The following is a 9,007-nucleotide window of genomic DNA, read 5'->3' as shown; positions in this document are numbered from 1 at the left end:
TTGCCTTTGAGAGGAAACTCAATGTTGATGGAACATATTGGAAGCATGAGCAGTACCCCAAAACCTCATGGGTTTCAGCAAAGGGACCTCCAGTTGATCCATCCAATTTATGTGGCTTTACATGTGAATCTCCTCATGCTTCTGATGAGTCATTTAACTCCAACTATAAACTGTTCAAAAATTAGAATGGTGAAGTATTTGCTAGATATGTTGGCACTAACTGCAGGAACAGTTCCCCTATGAAGAAAATCTGGGTTCCCAAAAGGTGCCTTGAAAGTCTTCAGGTGAATGTCCTCATGACACCACCTATCGAGAATAGGAACTCCAGATCAAATTCTTCATATGAACCGAATTCTTCATATGGATTCAAGTCCTCATACGGACAAAATTCCTCACGTGGATCAAATTCCTCAAAAGGATCAAAGTCCTCATATGATCATCATCGTGCTAACCCCTCTGTTTCGCAGGGAACAACTAAGGGCTATGAATATGAGCATTATTCTTCTAACCATTATGTTCATAAGTCCTCGAACAATTTCTCTGCTTATTGATATGCTTATCCTAACTCCTCTAATGTGAAACAAAGTGGACTGGCTTCTATGCCACCTTTCTCATATGGAGCTCGCAGAGTGATGAATTCTTTGCCACCCCTTCAGATGTGGGTGGTGAAGAAAAAGAACTAATCTCTTATGCAGGGTCAGGTTTCCAGACGTGCTTAAAACGCGTGAAGAATTTGCTAGAGACCTCAAAAATGCTTGAAAGGACGCAGGTGAATCATGAAGAAATGAACTTTCATTTCTCACATCCTCATACTGTTTTATCTGTTCTACTGCTTGATGAAATTGATCTGATGATATTGATGTCATATTCTTCACTGATGAAGTATATGAGTTCGTAAGTTGCGCTAATTCATCTACATGATGATCAACCCAAAGCCATTGAGTGGGTCCTCGATAGTGGATGTACGAATCACATGACTGGTGACAAGAATCTATTGATGGATGCTCCCTTATCACCATCGCATCTGAAGCATATCATCTTCGCTGACAAAGGCAAAAGTCAGGTATTGGATCTAGGTAAGATTGCGATCTCAAAGGATCGACACATGGACAAAGTCATGCTTGTCGAGTCCTTAGGATACAACCTCATGTCTATCTCAATGCATTGTGATCTCGACATGGTTGTTGTCTTTGGCAAATATCGTTGTGTTGTGATCATGGAAGTTGACAATTCCAAAGTCTTCAAAGGCTTTAGGAGAGGAGACTTTGATAAGTCTCCAACGTATCTACTTTTGCAAACACTTTTGCCCTTGTTTTGGACCCTAATTTGCATGATTTGAATGGAACTAACCCGGACTGACGTTGTTTTCAGCAGAACTGCCATGGCATTATTTTTGTGCAGAAACAGAAGCTCTCAGAATGACTTGAAAATCCACGGAGATAACTTTTGGAAAATATAAAAAATACTGGCAAAAGATGAAGGCCAGGGGGCCCGCACCCTATCCACGAGGGTGGGGGCACGCTCCCTCCCCCTGGGCGTGCCCCCTGTCTCGTGGGCCCCCTGCTGCTCCACCGACCTCAACTCCAACTCCATATATTCCGTCTCGCGGAGAAAAAAAATCAGAGAGCACATTTCATTGCATTTTACAATACGGAGCCGCCGCCAAGCCCTAAAACCTCTCGGGAGGGCTGATCCGGAGTCTGTATTGACGAGAAAGTTAGTGGTAGTGTCACATCCCTGGTCCTGTTATGCACTAGGCTAGACCTCATGTGAGCATCATGTTTTAATTCAAATGAAATTTGAATTGAGGAATTTTCAAAGCCTCAGAAACCTTCTAAAAATGATCAACATTAAAATCTCCTCAAAGAAGTCCAAGAAAATGTTCCTCTTAGTCTCTGAAAATATTGCAAAGAGGTAAAACTCAAAACAATATTTTTGGTATCTCAGAGTTAATTATTTTGGGCCTTTGAATTAAATAAATAGCTATTTGCATTGGATATATATTTGATATATAAATAATATATGTCCAATAATCACTGGAACATTTTATGTGGTTTGGTATATTTTAACTCTAGCCACATAACTATTTTCAGGATTTTATAAAATGGTTTAGTATTTTACTAAACTAAAACAACACAGAACAAAATAGATAAATAAAAACAGAAATAGAAAGAGAGAGAAGGACTACCTGGCGCTCACCTGGTAGCCCACCTGGCCCAGCAGCACGGCCCAGCCCATCTCCACTTCTCCCCCCCTGTCGTCTTCCTCTGCCAGTAGGCAGAGGCGAGGCGTGGCGCGCGCCCGAGAGGCCTCGGCCACCTCTTGCTTCCCCCTGGCCATCTCCTGCCTCCTCCTCGACGCCCCGGAGACGCCACGCACCTCCCTGCCTCTCTCCCTCACTCTCCCGCGTCCTCATCCTCTCCCCTGGACTTCTCTCTCACTCGCCCGAACGGAGCCGCCGCCACCGACGAGCTCCCTCGCGGCCACCGCCAGCCCCTAGCCTCGCCGATGCGCTCAAAGGCTCCGCCTCGACCCCCTCTTTCTCCCCACCGAGCCACAAGGCCCCGGACGTGCCGCAACACCGCCCTCGATGTCTTCTTCAACCTCGGGACCGCCGGCCATCTTCGTCAAATTCATCGGCTCCGGACCGTCCCCGACCTCGCCGAGCGTCCCCTCGTCATCGCCGTGAGCCACTGACCTTCTCCCCTAACTCAGCATGCTCTCCTCCGTGCCGTAGCGCCGTTCCCCACGAGCACCGAAGCCACCGTCTGCCATTGCCGCTGCACGCATAGCCTCCGTGCTCCCCTGGCCTCACTGTGCTGCTCTTAGTGCTCCCCATGTCTAGCAGGTGCTGCCCAGCCTCTCCATTTGCTCACTGATGCATCGTAGCGACGCGCCCGAGCACCACCGAACACCATCGCCGCCAAAGCTCGTCGCCGGCATGAGTTCTGGCGACCCCACGACCTCCCACTTGGTCCTCTGGATGCGCGAGAGCAAGGGCCATCCCCTGGTGCCCTCAGCGCGCCAAGCTGACGCCTCTAGCGCAAGTCTGGCGTGCCCCGCCGTGTCCTGTGGTCGCCGCCGGCTGGTCTCCGGTGGCTGACGTGGCACCATTAGTTTAGGTGCTAATCGCGTTTAGTCAGTGTCGCGTGTCGATGACATATGGGCCCCACGCCCTTAACTAACCACGGTTAACCCCCTGTTTAGTTTAAGTTAACCACAGTGGCCCCACGCGTCGGAGTTGACCTAGCTGACGTGGCCGTTGACCGGTCCCACCTGTTAGTGAGTTAAACAACCCCGTGTCACTGACGTGTGGCCCCCACACGTCAGGTTTGACCAGCAGCAGCGTCTGTTGACCTGCTGACGTCACGGTGACGCACTGCTGACGCAGTAAATGTTTTCTGGAATTTAAATAATTCTTAAATGATTTATTATTTTCAGAAAATGTCCTAAACTTCTAAAAATCATAGAAATTCAACCGTAACTCCAAATGAAATAAATTATATATGAAAAATTATCAGAAAAATTCAAGGAATCCATCTGTACCACTTTCATGCATGTTAGAACAACTTATAGATGCTGTTTAGCACAAATCAATTAAATGGCATTTGAATAATCACATATGGAGTTTGAATTTGAATCTTGTATTCAAACCAACTTCATTTAATCTGTTGCTAGTTGCATTAGCCCAAAACACATTCATTTTGCCATGTCATGATCATGCATCATATTGTGCATTGCATTGATTGTGTTCCCTTCTGTGTTGCCGGTATTTGTCCCCTCTCGATAGACGTGATACCGATGATGTGATCGTTGACACTGATGAAGACTCAATGCTATCTTCACAAGTGCCAGGCAAGCAAAACCCCCTTGTTCATTCCGATACAAACCCACTCTCTCGCTCCTGCTCTCTTTTACTACATTAGGACAACAACAATTCATCTGTTACCTGCTGCGGTAGCTGAACCCCTTTATCCTTTGCATGACCTGTCATTGCCACAGTAAATAGATGAAACCCACTAGCATGAGTAGGAGTTGTTTGAGCCCTGTTGTGCCTACTCATTCATGCTTGTTTGTCATGCCTGCTACTGCTTAGAGTCGAGTCAGGTCTGATTCATCCGGGATGAATCAGAGGTGTGTGAACATGTCCTACGGTGTGTGAGCTAAGCGTGTGAACACGATTTGGTAAAGGTAGCGGTGAGAGGACATGTAGGAGTACATGGTGGGTTGTCTCATTGCAGCCGTCCTCAGGAACTGAGTTCTGTGTTTGTGATCCATGATTCAGCTACTACCACGCATTGGGCCCGAAACCAATGGACCCTCTCGGCTTCTTGATCACCCTTGTCCTCTGTCCAGGAGTTGCAAGTAGTTTCTGGTGTTTGTAGTATGCTGGAGGCCGTGGGCAGCGCTGACTGGAGGGGTGGGCTGTGATGCGGTAGGCACGTGGCCGGGTATACCGGGCGCCCGTTTGGTGTCACAGAACCCTGTTCACATCGTTTGGGGCTGTGAGCGAAACTCCGGCCGGATCTCCTCATGGATGGAACCCGAATAGGCGATAAACCTGGACTAGAGACTCGAGTGTTTAGGTAGGCCGTGGCCGACACCCACGTTGTGCTTCCGCTTGAAGGTTGCCGAGTACATGTCGTGTAAACGGCGGTAAGTGGTGAGAGCGTGTGTGAAGAAGTTCACCCCTGCAGGGTTATCATCATCTATTCGAATAGCCGTGTCCGCGGAAAAGGACTTTTGGGTTGCTTATATCAGTTCATAGACAAGTGAAAGTGGATACTCTAAAATACGCAAGATAAGCGTGAGTGCTATGGATGGCGTTCTCGTAGGGAGACGGGAGCGGATCCATAGTGGTGTATTGATATGGTGAATATGTGGACTCGTGTGCGCCACCTCAAAAGAGTTACATTGCAGTCGTAGTTCAGGATAGCCACCGAGTCAGAGCTGGCTTGCTGCAGTTAAACCCCACCATCCCTTTGTTGATAATGATGCATATGTAGTTAGTTCTGATGTAAGTCTTGCTGGGTACATTTGTACTCACGTTTGCCTATTTTATGTTTTTGCAGAGAGACTTCGGTCTCACTAGTAGTTCCACGTGGACTTCGACGTTTAGCTTGTTACCTCAGCTATGATCTTGTGCCCTCGGCAGGATCTGGTAGATAGTCAGGCTTCTCAGCCTTTTTCATTTATAGTTGTCTGTACTCAGACATGTTAAGCTTCCGCATGTGCTTTGACTTGTATGCTCTGATTGTTGGGTCATGAGACCCATGTTTGTAATATCTCGCTCCTCGGAGCCTATTGAATATTACTTGAGTCGTAGAGTCATGTTGTGATGCCATGTTGTGTTTGCACATATCGAGCATATTGTGTGTATGTTATTGAAATGCTTGGTATGTGTGGGATCTGACTATCTAGTTGTTTATCTTTAGTAGCCTCTCTTACCGGGAAATGTCTCCTAGTGTTTCCACCGAGCCATGGTAGCTTGCTACTGCTCCGGAACACTTAGGCTGGCCGGCATGTGTCCTTCTTCGTTCCCGTGTCTCTCCCTTCGGGGAAATGTCACGCGATGAATACCGGAGTCCTGTTAGCCCGCTACAGCCCGGTTCACCGGAGTCCTGCTAGCCCAGTGCTACAGCCTGGATTCACTCACTGATGACCGACACGTTCGATGCTGGGTCAGGGATGCCTGTCCCTGTAAGTCTGTGCCACTTTGGGTTTACGACTAGCCATGTCAGCCTGGGCTCCTTATCATATGGATGCTAGCGACACTGTCATATACGTGTGCCAAAAGGCGCAAACGGTCCCGGGCAAAGGTAAGGCGACACCCGTGGGAATACCGTGTGTGAGGCCGCAAAGTGATATGAGGTGTTACATGCTAGATCGATGTGGCATTGAGTCGGGGTCCTGACAGCGTTGGTATCAGAGCTTGACTGCCTGTAGGATTACCAAGCCAAACTGGTCGAAGTTGAGTCTAGAAATTCTTTAGTTATATAAGGGAATTGATTGTGGGATGGAACGTAAGGCTCTTTTTACTCCTTTACCTCATGCCCTTCTGATCTGAGTCATCTTATCTTTCCTACGGGGATTAAGAACTAGGCTATCTCTTCTTTCTATCAGGATCACGTGTTACTAATCTGCAGACTTGTAGGATTGATGGTTCTAAGCTTGAGTTCAGTTTCTACTTCTGTATGTTAACTGATGATCTCGAAACCTTGGTATTATGATGATCAAGTGGTTATGCCACCATTTTGTAGCATGTCTCAAATCTTTTTGAGCATTTATAGCCGTTATGCTGTCCGTGTCATCCCAGGTTTCTAAATAGTCGGATGCAATTGCAAATCCCTTCCTCCTGTTTCCAATGTGCCTTTGGTCAGATTAATCACACAAATCAGTGAGTTGAGGTACTTTATTGCCTCGACATATATGTTGGAATAATTATTATGACTCTAGGTGTTTTAGGGAGTCACCTAGTAATCTAGCAACGTTTTGTGTTCCCAGTGTGAAGATCCTGGCCTTTATTATCGAAAGCATCCTGTGATGCCATTTAGTTAGTAGGCATTCTATTCCTGGGTTCTTGAACCCGAGATTCACTCTACTTACTTCATGTTGATAGTGTTTGCTAGTTCCTTTAGGATATTAGTAACCTTTGCGATAGTCCTCGAAGTTCGTGGTATTTCCTTCTTCCAAATACTATGAACCACTTTATGGCAGAAGTTCTTTGAACCAAAAGATCACAACAGGCCCTCTATGAGTTCTCCACTCTATATTGCGACTCTGCCAGTTCTACTTTTCTGCATGGGTTATTCGGAAGAAACTTGTTGAACTTGGTTCGACATACTAATCTATGCATCCAAAACTCAGAAAGTTATATGTTCCTTTCAGTTGTCCCTCTTTAGTTGTCTACTGACCTTCGTCTATCAATTGATAGTCAAGAGTATGCGTGCGTTCGTTTATCGATGCCTATTACTCTTGTGGTCCGTCAAGCCATTCTATCGCGGAATGACTAGGAGAAACAAACTCCAGTACCTCTTCCATATCCAGGATTGGGTCAAAGAAGTTGTGCTCCGCAGAACAAATTGCTAATCCAGCTTTTGCTCTGTTCTACCTTGGAGTATTACCATCTTTTATATCGGGATTGTTGTAGGAATTGCACACCATCCTATGAACTCTTGGTACAGTGATACTTCTCGCCATCATTACTCATTCCTCGGTTCCGTGTGGTTATAACCGGAATGTTGACAAGTGAATTGTGATGTGTGAAATCAATACTCCTAGCAACCTTGTTGCTTGGTAGTTAAATGGACGATAACCTCATTCTTAGCATGTTGATTATTGAATCGTCACCCTAAGACTGATTGTGCTGCCTAGTCCCTATTTCTGGTGCACTCCTCGACCAATGAGATAGGAATTATTTCAAGTCCTCACTCATTTGATCATATCGTCTTGCCCTCAAAAGTGAGATTGTTCTCGAGCTTAGTAACATACCGGTGGTTCGTGATTTTCTGAATGTCTTCTCGGAAGTATCACCAGGTCGTCACCTGACCGTTATGTTGAGCTCGTGATCAAGTTGGTTTCTTATGAACCACCTTCTCTCCAAGAATCGGTGTTAGATATCCCTGAGCTAGTTGGTTAAGCTAGACAACAACTTGGAGAGTTGGAAGATAAAAGCTTGTCTGACTTAGTTCGTTCCAAAGGGATATTCTTGTGTAGAGTGTGTTGAAGAGAGATGATATCTTCATCGATTGGTCCCTGTGATCAGTTATTGGACCTATTTCCTGATAAAAACTTTGATTTGAGTATGGGTTATCGTCAAATCAAATCAGAACCAACGATGTTCGTAATGTTGTCTTACTCGTGGTCGATCCCTCGAGCATACACCATTATATCTTTTGGGTCTGACCAATGCTATCACTTGTTCACATAATTATGGAATTCCATTTACATGGAAATCTCGATGAGTTGTTGTTGAGCCCATCATCAGCATTTTGTCTCTCCCATGAGTCATGTTGAACATCAACCTAGTGTTGGAAACTTGTGTAAGCATTTCTTCGTGTTTTGTTCATGAAGCATATGTTTGGATGAAGGAGTGACTTCCTCTTATACACGTGCATTTGGTGAAAGTTGCCGCCGTGAATTTGAGAAAGTTAGTTTTGCTTCCTCTGGAATCATCCCAAGTCAGTCATGCATATGTGCGAAGTATTCTGTGGTCTGGAGACTTGCAACCTCCATTCTATATGTGTCCCTAGCACACCAAGCCACTGATTGAGTTGTTCAAAGATAAAGGAGTCTGTCCAAGGTGAACTCTTTGGACTTCCACGCGTGGAGACTTCGATGTCATTAATGATGGTTCCCCCTCCTGAACTCGGTAGTGTTTTATTATAAGACTACTTTGTGGTCATGCTTGTCTTGGACAACATGTTCACATGTTTGTAGCAGAACCAGCTCATATTTTGGAGCTTGCTATCGTAGTTCATCTCCCGAGAATCCCGCAACGTCATCTCGTCAATTTGCGTTGCAAACTTTCATTTTTCTTCCTAGACTCGATGAGTCTGGAATATCCTGACACCAACCAGATCTGAATCTCAGGCAGATATGATGGTTTGGAACATTTCCCAAGAACTATAATATCGGTCCCTCGAAAACCGGTAAAGTGGATGTCGTGGCCAACACACCCAGCCGGAAGACCTGTTATTATAATATCTTGATTGAGGAAGTTGGCCACCTCCCCATGAGGACTTCGTAGGATTTACCTCCGTAGTTATTCCTTATGGATTCCTGTGCTCCCGAAGTCCGACCTTTTTACTTGATGTTCTAGATATCAAACCATATCTATGAATGGGTTACACTAGCACATCAAGGAGAACATTAGAAGCGGAGTGCTAAATGTCTCTCGGTCGATCATCCAGATTTTGTTTCCTTGGCCTCGCTAAGGTGAAATCTGAGAAAGTGTTATCCTCCTTTGCATCTGCATCGCCCATCGCTATTCATCATGGTAGTAAGT

This window comes from Triticum dicoccoides, chromosome 7B (assembly GCF_002162155.2).
Source record: "Triticum dicoccoides isolate Atlit2015 ecotype Zavitan chromosome 7B, WEW_v2.0, whole genome shotgun sequence".
NCBI classification, from domain to species: Eukaryota; Viridiplantae; Streptophyta; class Magnoliopsida; order Poales; family Poaceae; genus Triticum; species Triticum dicoccoides.
The sequence above is the reverse complement of the archived record's forward strand: the minus strand, read 5'-3'. Positions refer to the sequence as shown.